This window comes from Podarcis cretensis (assembly GCF_951804945.1).
Source record: "Podarcis cretensis genome assembly, chromosome: 1".
Lineage (NCBI taxonomy): Eukaryota > Metazoa > Chordata > Lepidosauria > Squamata > Lacertidae > Podarcis > Podarcis cretensis.
In genome coordinates, this window is record NC_137170.1 from 88,884,965 (window position 1) to 88,898,053 (window position 13,089).

A 13,089-nucleotide genomic window follows, 5' to 3' on the forward strand; every position below is an offset into this window, starting at 1 on the left:
ATGACAGTTCCCAACACATACTATGTACATTTTTTAAACTGTAGTGTGTGAAACAGTCCAGTCATTTTATTTATCATTTTCTTCAACAAAGTTCCCAACTTGTACTTGAGCAGAAAACCAGCCTCAAAGTCTGTTTCCTTCACCCACCTAAATGGGAGAAGGGGTGGTGTCTTAGTTATAGCCCAGCCTAGGGTGAGGTTTTCACACTTAATTTCTGCCTCTTTGTGGCAGAGAAGGACCGAGGAAGCAAAGGTAATGACAACAGTACCATAACCTCAGTGTGCACATGATGCTTCCTTTGCTCCTCACACAAACAACTGAAAATAGTGATGGAAATGGTTAAAAAAGCTTGAAAAGCCCTTAGATGGGCTATAACATGGCCACCCTCTGAATTTCAAAATTATCCATATTTTGCTATGCAGTTATCTAGCCAAGTAAACTAACTACCATGTACAAAAATGCATATATTATGGGAAAGTATGCATAAAAATGCAAAGATTAGTGAAGATAGCATACAAAAATGCATTAGATTGTGGAAAATTCTGCAAAAATGTGTTTGTCAGAGCTGCCTCCAGGTCCCAGCTCACAGAGGACCAACGCTAGGCTGTAGTTATGTACAAAAGTCTTTATTGAGATTCAGTCTCCATTTTAAAGCCGCAGCGTGCAGCTCTACGTCTCGACCTTAGACCGGCGAAGTCCTGTCTGAGTCTCCTCCCCCTCCACACCAGTTTAAGACTCTCGCTTTGCTCCACCTCTTCCTAAATTCCTTTCTCCTCTGGGCCCTCCTGCCCGCTAGGGTCTCATCCTTCCTGGACTCCTCTGACGCTGACCCTGACGATTCTTGCCCCTCCTTCCGGCGGGCTTTAGGACCTGGTTCCCTATCCGGGCTACCTTCTGTGCCGCTCGCCTGTACCTTTGAACTTGGCGCGCGCGCCCAGCCTGCAACTTTCCTCTTAACCGTTAACTCGCTCTCCGATGGAGGCGTGGTCCACCCTGACTCATCTTCTCTCGCTGGTGGTGCATATGTGGGCTCTGACACCTGGGACTCCTCCCCCCCACTACGCTCTGGTGGGGAAGCTGGTCCTGATTTGCAACTGCTGCTCTGGGAGTCCCCGCTGGCCCCTTGCTTCTGGGGTGTCCCCCTTGGGTCGCCCCTTGCCCTGCCCATCGGCGCCCCCTTCTGTGAATCTTCCGATTCGCTGGAGAGGCTCATGGAATCTATCGGGCTGCTGTCATATTCTCCTACGCTGCCCTCGGATTGCTCCCCCTCGCTTTCCATCTCCTCTCCTCCCTGCGCTCCCGCTGAATCCCTGACAGTGTTTATTAGCAGTACATCAAGATGCACGCTAAGATGCTGATGAATTTTCATGAGGTCTTTTAAAAAAACAAAAACATTACAAACTGATGTGGAAATTTCGCAAACTGAAGATTGGAAAAATGAGGAAATGGAAAGAAACTTAAACTGACAGGTTCACAAATCTCTACCCCCACCTGCAAGTCTTCCCTTCTAAAGCAAAATTGTTTGTCAGCTTTGCTTCCTTAACAAATAGTGGGAGAGCAGTGGTTTCTTGCTGTTTCTTGCCCATTTCATCTGACAGTTCAAGAAGCACTCAATTTTGATGGTAGGCTATGTTCCTAAACACACCAGGGAGTATGCCCCATTGAATACACTAGGGCTTACGTCTCAGTCAATATGCATAGAATTGTGCCATTAACTTTTAAAACCATCTAGATCAGCCCACCTCTTTGGCCAAATGTGTGATGAGAATGGGTGTGGAAGTATTCTTAAAAAAAAAACAACCTTTCAGATTCAAAAGCCTTAATGAATTTAGCATATGTTACCGGATCTTTGCTTCCTGGTCATTATTATATTGGAACACATTCCACAGAAGCTGGAGCCAAAAGCCATCAACAGCTTCATTGTATCAAACCCTTGTGGTTAGGAGTTTCCTCCTCTATCATGTAAACATTCGGCTTCCAGAGCATGTAGTTTTTAAAACTATAGTTTTAGCAATTTGCTGACTGATTTGATAATCTGGGAGTGGGTGGGATTCGTCTCCATGGGAAAATTCAGATAGATGGGTAGTCACCATGAAAGACTCCTAGCCGGAAAATTTGCAGAACATAAGAGGGCAAAAAACATCATCTTTCCCAGTAGAAGCTTCCGCCTTTGTGGTTCTTTTCACTGGTGTAATCCTTAAACAAAGAAATGGCTCCACCCTGCTTATAGTGAAAAAAACACACATGCTATGATCTTTCCACTTTAGTGTGCGATACAAGTCAAGGGCAAGGCTTGGCCGAAAACCCATTTCATAGCACTTCTCAAGGGTCTTCTCAAAAAGTTACCTGTAATCCATATCTCCTACAATGTTGAATAAAGGTATTCCCATTGACAAAAAATAATTCTGTCTTTGATTTTGTTCTCTAGATCTAACAAAGGATGCTAACTTTGGCATCAAAACATAACCCCAAATTCTATCATACCAGTCTGCGCATATAACAGCATATTACATTATTGTTGCTGCCAATGACTAGGAAGCCAATTCCACGTGATCTTTCTTCACAGAACCTTCCAAATAAGCAAGCTTTATAGCCGAGTAGGGATTTGAACCTCGCTCTCTGAGGTCCGCGTCGTACCATTCTAACCATTACACCACACTGACCCTCATTTCTGGCATGTGGCTTGGTAGCTTCTGTTTATTTCATGTATTTTTGCAGGGGTAATATACCATCTAAGGGACATGGGTGACACTGTGGGTTAAACCACAGAGCCTAGGGCTTGCCGATCAGGTCAGTGGTTCGAATCCCCAAGACGGGGTGAGCTCCTGTTGCTCGGTCCCTGCTCCTGCCAACCTAGCAGTTTGAAAGCATGTCAAAGTGCAAGTACCGCTCCAGCAGGAAGGTAAACAGCATTTCCGTGCGCTGCTCTGGTTCGCCAGAAGCGGCTTAGTCATGCTGGCCACATGACCCGGAAGCTGTACGCCGGCTCTCTCGGCCAATAAAGCGAGATGAGCGCCACAACCCCAGAGTCGTCTGTGACTGGACCTAATGGTCAGGGGTCCCTTTACCTTTACCTAATATACCATCTAGGTATGACTTGGTAACAATCCTCTCTTATACCCATATTTAGAGAAATCTTATGTGCAGTTGACCAAAGATTTCCCTAAACATCCATTGGAATGTCTTTTCCAATATTCTGGGTGCATTTTACATTTTTTTTGTACACTAGAACAAATGTGAAAATATTCAGACTATGGCAGGGGGGAGCTGATGCTGCAGTTTTATGCACACATACTTATTTCCTTGGGAGTAAGTCTTATTTAAATCAATAAGACTTCCTTAATAAGAGCCCTGCTGCATCAGACCAAAAATTCACCCAGGCCACTATCCTTTCCAACAATAGTCAGCAAGGTGCTCCTGCAAAGGACACATGGAGGAAACATGGGAGATGTACTGTTGCCTTCATCCCTGCTTGATTGTGGTCTATCCAGAAACATTTGGTGGACCACTTCCCAGCATCCACAGTCTTTGTCCCTAGCACAAGTGTAGCCAACATGATGCCCTTCAGATGTTGTATACTACATCTCCCATCATCCCTGATTATTAGCCATAATAGCTGGGGCCAAAGCCATGGTCTACTTTTCCCCTCCTGTCACCTACAATACCCGTTGAGTGAGAACCTTCTGTCCATTTTCTCTGTTTAGCCTGCCTTCTGTGTGAGGGTGAAAGAGGATCTGTTTTACTTTTGTTTCTTGAGTGCAGGGCAGAGGACTGGGGAAGAGCTCTTCACACAAGTTTCCGTGACCGAGGTAAGAAGGCAAAACCCCTTTTCTTGCTTGCTTTTGTTGCAAAACTAGGGTGCAGGAAGCAGAAAATTTACTTTTTCCCAATTCTGGAGGCATGTGCTGAAATTGCAACCTATATAGTTCTCCTTTGATTTGATTTTGGGGGTGTAAATTTAAAAATGCTCTCTGTGTGCTTGTTCTTTGATTTAAATATGAAGCTGCAGATAGAAAATGCCCTCTCACAGTTGTTTTTTTTTTTGGGGGGGGGCCTGCATTTTAGTTTCAAGCTGTATATTTTAAAATGCTGTAATGAAACTAAAATTCATGCCCACTTGAACCTCGGAAACTTGTCCAGAATGGATGATGGCTCTTGGACTAAAGGAGATTTCCCCACCTCTGCTATGCATGCTGCATTGAATTCAGCTACGTCCTACTCAGAGTAAACCATTGAACTTAATGAACCTAAGTTAATCATGTGAATGGGACTAACACTGAGTACCACCTGCTTATGCCAGAATACATGTGTGTTAATAATGATAATGGGGGGGGATAATTTTGTGGGGGTTCTGTTGAAATGTGAGGGTGAATACTTGGAGAGAGGGAAAGGCTTTTATTTTTATTTTAAAAAAACAATTGCTTGTGGGACTGGTGGCTTTGGCTGAAACTTGAATGGCAGGTGCCTCGACAGAGAAGAGCTAAAAAAATATTATTGGGGTGGGAAGAGCAATTCTTGAAGTTTGTTGAAATGGAGGGATAGTGGCTGCTCTCCTGTAGACACTTATCCTAGAATGTGTTAATAATGATGGTGGTAATCACTGATAAATATGCCTATGAAGAGGGTGATGTTATAGGATTGGGAGTCAGGTGCCCATGGTTTTAAATTTGTAAGATTGGAGTCTGTCTGCTGAAGTGGTCAATCCAGCCTTTCAGGTGGGGTGTGTGCTTAAAATGTTTAGTGTGCACACAGTTCCATAGCCATTCATAACCTTACTGTCAATGTGGCAGTTTATTTTTCTTCTTACTAAATTCTCTTCAAATGCAACACTTGTTTATAAATTGCAGGTTCCCCAAACAGTGTTACTGGTATGCTTTTGGTCTGGAAATTAAATTCAGTATAAACCCGGAAGGAACGGAACTAGAACAAACCAGAGTTCCTTGAAAGTTTGTTAAGATAATGATGATAGGCTTGGCAAACCAATTAAGATTGTACAGTGTTAGAGCAGTGCAAATAAAAAAAGAAATAAATTTAATTTAATCTAAAGTTTCAAAACATCACAACAGAGACTGTTTAATTTTCATTCAACATTGACATAGGACTCTGGTCTGAGTTAATGAATACATGATCTTGATGGGTTGCTTTTCCTCATACCATGAGGTCAACAGCATAAGAGCAGTAGAAGGAAGTAATCAATGAATCTCCTTTAGATTTTCAGGGTGTTTTTTCATGGGACAAGTCCACACTGCAATACTATACATATTTACTTGGAAATAACACCCACTTTGTTACATGGGTCTTACTCCCAGGAAAGTGCACATGGGATTGCCATCAATAGCCAAATTGTTTCTGACATGCTTGTTCAAATACTTCCAAAGCCAGTAGAAATTATCCAAATTGTGTCTCAGTTCTCCTCTGTATCCTCCCAGTTTTTTTTTTTGGGGGGGAAATCCTCTCCAATGTCATAAACTATATTTTATTTATTGTTTTCTTCCGAGCTATATCCATCTTCTTTTCTCCGTGGTATTCTGAATAAATGTGCCTGCTGAGCCAATGGCACCAGATTCCTAAGTAGATGTTTTTATTCAGTAACCTCTCACTGAATCAGTCTAGAAACTATTCCACCACCACTTTACCCCCCAAATTGATAATTCTTTTGGTTACCTCTGGCAGGATTCCCTGCACATTGCACAGTATAATATGGATTCAAAGGGCTACTTTGTTTAGCAACAGGTTTTGCATGGTAGCAGGGAATGGAATTGTTATATGAGTGTCAGGTTCTTTTCAGATCCATTGTTTGGTTATTGCTTAACATTACTTGTTATGCTCCCAACATCAGGATTTAAGATGCTGAAGTTTCAACTTTTAAAAAATGCTCGAGCATTTTGAAAATTGTTAAACTTAGATTCTATCCATATATTACAGATACGTAGCCTTGTTCATGTGTCTGTTTTGGCTCTCCTTGAATCATTCTGAAGACAATTCCACTTCTGCCCCAAAGCAAACTCTTGCCACTTGTAGCAGAGTTTTCTGCATGCAGCACAGTATTACAGTGGTACCTCGGGTTACATATGCTTCAGGTTACATACGCTTCAGGATTCCATACTCCGCTAACCCAGAAATAGTGCTTCAGGTTAAGAACTTTGCTTCAGGATGAGAACAGAAATCGGGCTCCGGCGGCGCGGCAGCAGCAGGAGGCTCCATTACCTAAAGTGGTGCTTCAGGTTAAGAACAGTTTCAGGTTAAGAACGGACCTCCAGAATGAATTAAGTACTTAACCCGAGGTACCACTGTATATGGATTCCAAAGGCTACTTCGTTTAGCAACAGGTTTTGAGTGGTAGCAGGAAATGGAATTGTTAGATGAGTGCCAGGTTCCTTTAAGCTCTGCTGTTTGGTTCTTGTGTAACATTGACTGATATGCAGGATTTAAGTTGCAGCAGTTTTAAATTCTTTGTTAAAATGCTCAAGCATTTTGAGAATGGTTAAACTTAGATAGAACCCCTTGATCTTAATGAACTTGTTCTTGTGTCTCTACACAGACCCAGAGAAAGACCTCAAGGATGGCAAAGACAGTTCTGTTTTCTGATCTGGATCTTTCAGACCTATATCCAGATGCTAATTACAGTGACTATGACTACTACGGCACTTTCAACCCTAACAGCGTAGCAGCAAAAGCACCGTGTGGAATCGATGTTATGCCACCTGTGTTCAAATACCTAGTGGCATTCATCTATGGCCTGACATGCCTTCTGAGCCTGGTGGGGAACTCCTTGGTGGTTCTGGTGATTGCCTACAGCAAAGGAAACCATTCTGCCACAGATGTGTATCTTCTAAACCTTGCCATTGCTGATCTCCTCTTTGCACTCACCTTGCCTTTCTGGGCTGTAGATAGAGCGCATGAATGGATCTTTGGCACTCCCATGTGCAAAATCCTGTCACTCCTGAAGGAAGTCAACTTCTACAGCGGCATCCTCCTGCTGGCTGGTATCAGCATGGATCGCTACCTGGCAATAGTTCACGCTATTTGGAGAGTCACTCAGAAGAGGAGCTGGGTCAAATTTGTCTGTGTTGGCATCTGGCTGCTCTCCTTCCTCCTCTCCCTTCCTGTAATTATCTTCCATGAGGCTTTCTTGCCAACCGAGGAGATGAAATGGGTTTGTCACGAAAATATTGGATGAAATCAAATATCTGGCATTAGGGTGAAACTGAGAATCCTGCCACAAACGTTTGGCTTCTTTCTTCCCTTGATCATCATGCTCTTCTGCTATGGTGTGACGGTATCAACACAGAAGTTGTCAAGGCACAGGAATCTATCATGAACAAATCGTTGAAAAGGAGAAGGAGAAAGTTGCTGTGGTCGAACCTAAAGTAATACAAGGGGGAGCCTTAACCTTACAGATGCAAATTGAGGATTACAAATTGAGGCCCTTTATGATTGAAACTAGAAAAAGCCAGATCTTGAAGATTGGAGCCTGGCCTGGCCTGGAAAAGGAAAGTTGGAGAGATTCCCCAATGCAGGGATCAATTGACTTTTGGGATATGGATTTGGGTCAGGAGGAGATTGGAGCTTTGGGGGCATTTGGATTTGGAGGAATTTTGAAACAAGATTTGGAATGCTTTATGGATCCTAGCTTTCACTATGGAAATCTGGCTGTCCTGTTAAGAAGGAATAAAGGCATTGCTGGGATGGAGCTCCCCCGAGATCTGCTTTTTAGCACTAAAGATTATGAAGAAGATTGGCAGAAGAAACGTGAAGAAGAGTTAAGAGCCTCGGATATAAGATCTCCAGGTTGATGGACTGTTTGGAGTTGACAGAAGGGACGGCAGAGGCCAAGACCAGGGAGAGGAGACGGTGGAAAATTGGGAATTTAAAGTTTATATTTGGAAATTTTGTAAAAATTTAATGAGGGAGAGAAAAATCGTGGAATGAAATTTTTATGACCCTAGTGGAAATGTTTTAAGAGTTTAAGTTCAAATAGATATATTAAATTTAAGGAGAAATAAGATTGGGAAAAAAAGAAGAAGCAAAAACGGATTGTTAATTGGCGAAAGAAGAGAATGTAAAATTACAGTACATTAAGATAGATTATAAGGACAAAATAAAGAGGGAAAGGATTTGCTGAAATATTTAACTGAATTAGAATACAAAAAAGGGAGGTGGGAGGAGGTCAAGGAAACAAGCAAATGAAAGATATATTATGTGAAGGTTTGATGTGTTTCTTGCTTTTGTTTTTCCTTTTTCCTTAATCTTTTTTTTCTTTTTTTTACTTGTATGGTATTCTTCTTTTTCATGTGATACTTTGTTTTGTTTTTTGTTTAATTTGGTGTTTTTCTGTTTTATCTGTAACCTTTAAAACCTCAATAAATATTATTTTTTAAAAAAATTATAAACAATCCAAACCATCTCTTGTTCTGCTAAAGCCATTCTGTCCAAAATAGAATCCTGTGATTAAAATTTTGACTGGATGTAGCTATCATTTCTATATGAGCTTAACTAAAAATAAAACACACAGAGCAAGGAAACTTAATCCCCTCTCTACCTTTAATTCCTTATTTTGTAGAACTGTCTTTTGTATATTTTAAATTGAATGTGGCCATCATAGAAATATGATTTTACTGTAATCTTGACTGCAGAGCTATGTTCAAGTCAGTAACTGACCCCTTAGCAACTGCTTTAAATGCATCCCATTGCATAAACAAACCTGTTCCCTCATAAGGATTGTTCATTACTGAAAATGTGGTTCATGAATCACCTAACTTGAAACATTTGAAGCCAACTACATTTCAAGTCACCCAACCTTTTATGGGGAGAAGCTTCTGTTATAGGTCAGGAAATACAGCATCCGTAGTATGTAGGAAGCTTCCTTTTTGGCCTGCTGAACTCCATCTGCGTATTTTCCCTTGCCCAGGGGGTAAGGGTAGTGTGCTATTTAGTGGTGGATAAGATCAGCCTTTCCCATCTCAGTGATTTGCATTTTGTGAGACATTGTTATATGAGCCGAGAGTCTTTATGATCCCTATTAAAACAATTATGTGGTTCTACCTGTCAGCAAGACTTCAGTTACCAATGTATCTAAAAGGCGAGAGACACCCCCAAAGCTAACAGGAGGGGCCAGAAGGACAATATTTGCTCTCTCTGTGTGAAAACATTCACAGAAAAACAAATCAAGCTTTATGAAAGCAGAAATAGGCTTTTGGGAACAACTCCTGAGAACATTATTTGCAAGTCAAGCATGGCCAAGGTGGGCAGGCCCCAAATGAAGGAGCAGGGCCTTTCCTGGCTGGGAATTCAACTCGGGGCATGATGGCAATACAGTCTTCAAGGGTCACCATGCAGAAAGGCGATGGAGAAGCTAGGCTCTACACCTGACTTCTTAGCATTTAGGGCAACACCACTCATAGGACACACTGCAGAGCTGGAGCTGGAGCAGAAGTCATGATCAAGCAGAAGCCATGTTTCTGAAGCAGTCTTTCCCAAGCAGGTGCTTTCCAGATGTTTTTGACTACAGCTCCCATCAGCCCCTGCCAGTTGGCTGATGGGAGTTGTAGTCCAAAGCATCTGGAGGGCACTAGGTTGGAAAAGGCTGCTGTAAAGGGCAAGACTGTGAAACAGAATTCGCAGAGGATATGTGCATTTTTGGCCAGGAGCCACAATTGCAACAGAAATCACATAAACTGGCTAGCCAGCCTGACAGTGAGGTGTGAAAAGATCAAGTATAATCTTTGTAGCAAAAACAACACAAGAGTCTTGTGGCACCAAAGGCTAACATATTTATTATGGCATCAGCTTTTGTTTACCAGTGGTCACACCCACAAATATATGCACACACAGAGTATTAGGGTTTTTTTTTATTTAAAAAATGGTAAACAATGTGGCCAAATGGTTATCAAATACCCCCCCAAAAAAGCTCAATCCATGACCTTTCTATTTATGTAAAACTTAAATATATATAGAATATATATATTCTAAAATATATAGAGACTGAAATACCCAGGTGTCAGAGGAGGTTATTTATGTACACAACAACTGTGGCCCGTGTTTCGTTAGCCCAAAAATGGAAAGTGAGTGAGGTCCCAACTAAACAGGATTGGCAACTTAAGTTGACATAATACTGTATGCACAACTTGCAGATTTAACATATAGAATAAGAGACCAAGAAGAATATACGTTTAAAGAAGACTGGAAACGTTGTTTGAGTATATGGAAAATATGGAATATATTGAGTATATGGAAAATAACTGTGTACAGCTGAAAACACTGGCAGCATTAAGATAAATTCAACAGAGTAAATAATTCTTGATGGATGTAATAGTGGAAAACCGATTGGAATGGTTATTATAAAATATGCAGGGGTGTAAGATATGCAAAATGAACCATGGAAAGAGAAGATGGGAAGTCATTGGATATTTTAAAGTTTGTAAAATGTTTATTTGAAATTGCAAAACAGAAAATTTAATAACAATTATAAAAAAACAAAAGTCCCATTGTTTTTTTTGATGAGCATTCCATCATCCCTGCACCAGCAAAAAATTGCCAGAAATCATTCACATTTGAAGTAGCTTCCCTAAAACATCCAAACTTTCTGCTTGATATTCAAGCAATAGTTCCCTCTGCTGGGGAGTTGTAAGGAGAGCATCAAGGCATATTATTTCCTGCATGCCAGTCCGGTAGCTAGGAGGCAAAATATTATTTGGTGAAATCTTTAAATTGCTTCCCATCTTCCTGTCAGTGATTGCAGCTCTGATGTTGTTTCATAGCCCTTTAAGCAGAGAACGATTTGTGGGCAGAAATTGTGTGTACTGATGGATGCTGTGTTGGTCCAGCAAAGGAAACTAAAAGAACTTTCGGACTGTCACTATTTGGAGATGAGATTCAGTCAAATACTTCAAAATTTAGGATGGAATAGTATACTTGATTGGGAGGTCTTGAGCAAAAAACCTTCTGCCCCAAATATCAATTTTTTGCAATTAAGGAAAGTGATGGGGAGATGCCCTGGAACATGTGGGAAACCACTTGTGTTGACACATCATCTAACTTCCCTGAAAACACATCATCTAAATTCCCCACAAACAAATCAAGAAACAAATCAAGAAGAAAAGAAAGCAACAAACAGGTAATCTGTGAGTGCCTTCACTCAGGCTTGTCACTCACATGTCATCTCACAGAAATAATTAATCTTGTCTCCTGGCACAGAATACAGAAATAACTATATACTTAGAACAGTTCAAAATTGGTAAACCATTGGATCTCACAAATCTCCTTCTACTGTATATGCATTCAGTGATAAAAATGGGGGTGGGGTGGGTCATTTGAATCATATGTCATCATTTTCAAAGAGAGGGAGGTTCAATTTACCCTACACCCTTCAGTTATCATGTTCTCCATTTAGCTCCTGAACTCTATCATAAACAACAATGTCCTTTAAAATACGCTTTTCCCTCTCCTGCAGATCTGAAACAGGACATGCTTTTATGGTTATGGAAGTCCATCACAGTATTTTCAAAGATTGCATTAGAATTTTTCAATGCACGCAGACGGATTTTCTAAACACTGTCTACAGGAGTAGATGAGTTTCTGCACTATATCAGACTGAACAGCTTGATCTTTGATCTGCAAGGAAGGAGCTGTGAACTAGTAACCAAGTTCAGCATCATGTTGGGGTAATCAAAGTGAAGGAACTGTGTGAGTCCCCTACTAGTATACTTCTCAAAGCTGGAGCTGTTTCCTGTTATAGTCCCCCACAGCCTATTCCTCACCCAGCTTCTTAAGTAATAGAAAGGAGGACTTGGTGTGCTTTCTGGAGGGAAGTTTTGCAAAGGCCAGTTCCTTCTAGAAAACACAAACTTTCAGCATCACATTTTTTGTGCTCTCAGGACAATTCTCTAAAGCAGGCAGGTAAGTGGATGACTCTGCCTAACTCTGCATAGGATTGAGGTTGAGGATAAGAATGATAAGGACAATATATTAATATGTTGGGAATAACACATTGATAGTCAAGACTTGGTATTCCAGAGTGCTAAAGTTCTACATAAATGTGTAACAGGCTAGAAAATAAAAGTTAAGCAGCTGTAGAATTTTGATGGTGTGATCCTCAGTGTTGATCATAATGATTGTATCTGACTTGTATTGCGATGCCAGTCGGCAGACTCAAATCTTACTAAATATTATTTTGAACAGCATATTAAATTATACCTTTCTAAAACCCATTTTACATGTGATATCACAGCACTGATCATAGTTTATCTTGCAACTGACCATACAATATTTCCAATTTTAAATAATAATAGGAAACAAAATACACACAGAGATGACTAATACTATGCGATACTGGATTTGAATATTAATGTTGTGTTGTAATTGTTGTAGCCCATCCTGGGACTTTATGGTGAAGGGAAGGCAATAATAATAATAATAATAATAATAATAATAATATAGTAATGGATTTTGAATACAAAGTGATGCACTTGATACTGAACATCAGACGTCTCTCATGTGGGGTAGATTGAGATCACAGATCTGATACTGATACAGAATGACTCCTGAGAGGGGAAGGCTGCTTAGAGAAGAATTCTGCAACTGGTGATGTTATATAGATAGAATTATCAGCAGCAATTGCAACAATTATTTACTACAGCTGTTGCTCATACAGCACTCTCAATACCTTGCTTTTCGTAAGTCAAAAAGACAGCAGCTGCACCTCTGCATGAGTGTCCTTGTGAATTTTCTAGTGATTTACATTACGGAGATAGGCACTGCAACGTTCCACACAATTAACTCTTTGCAACATTCAAACTCAGTGATGCACACTGAACTCTCATGTGGGGCCTGGCTATGTAGCAATTGTGCTGGATTCCACTGGACTAGCTAGCAGAGCAAGAGAGAGTTTATACTGTCAGTCCAAAGAAGCATCTAATCACAACAGGAAGCTATTTCAGTGGTAGCTCCCGAGCCAAACAATTTCTGTTTCCTACCAAGATGTCCAAATTTATATTGAACTCAAAACCACAAATTAATTTATAAATCATACAAAAAATAAGAATATTGGGGCAGAGGCGTAGGAAGGGGGGTGGGGGGTGAACTGCCCTG

At 40.8% G+C, this 13,089-nt stretch overlaps 1 long non-coding RNA gene and 1 pseudogene across 2 annotated transcripts; both read left to right on the plus strand.

The window, feature by feature from the left end:
* The first annotated feature begins 2,921 nt into the window (after positions 1 to 2,921).
* Positions 2,922 to 7,321, plus strand: LOC307202889 (C-X-C chemokine receptor type 2 pseudogene; annotated as a pseudogene). Its single transcript, XR_013843883.1, has 2 exons — positions 2,922 to 3,809; positions 6,542 to 7,321. The product of XR_013843883.1 is annotated as a C-X-C chemokine receptor type 2 pseudogene (transcript).
* A 1,071-nt stretch (positions 7,322 to 8,392) lies between these two features.
* Positions 8,393 to 10,481, plus strand: LOC307211482. The gene is made up of 2 exons (XR_013836474.1): positions 8,393 to 9,530; positions 9,576 to 10,481. It is a non-coding gene; the product is annotated as an uncharacterized lncRNA (long non-coding RNA).
* Positions 10,482 to 13,089: the final 2,608 nt, after the last annotated feature.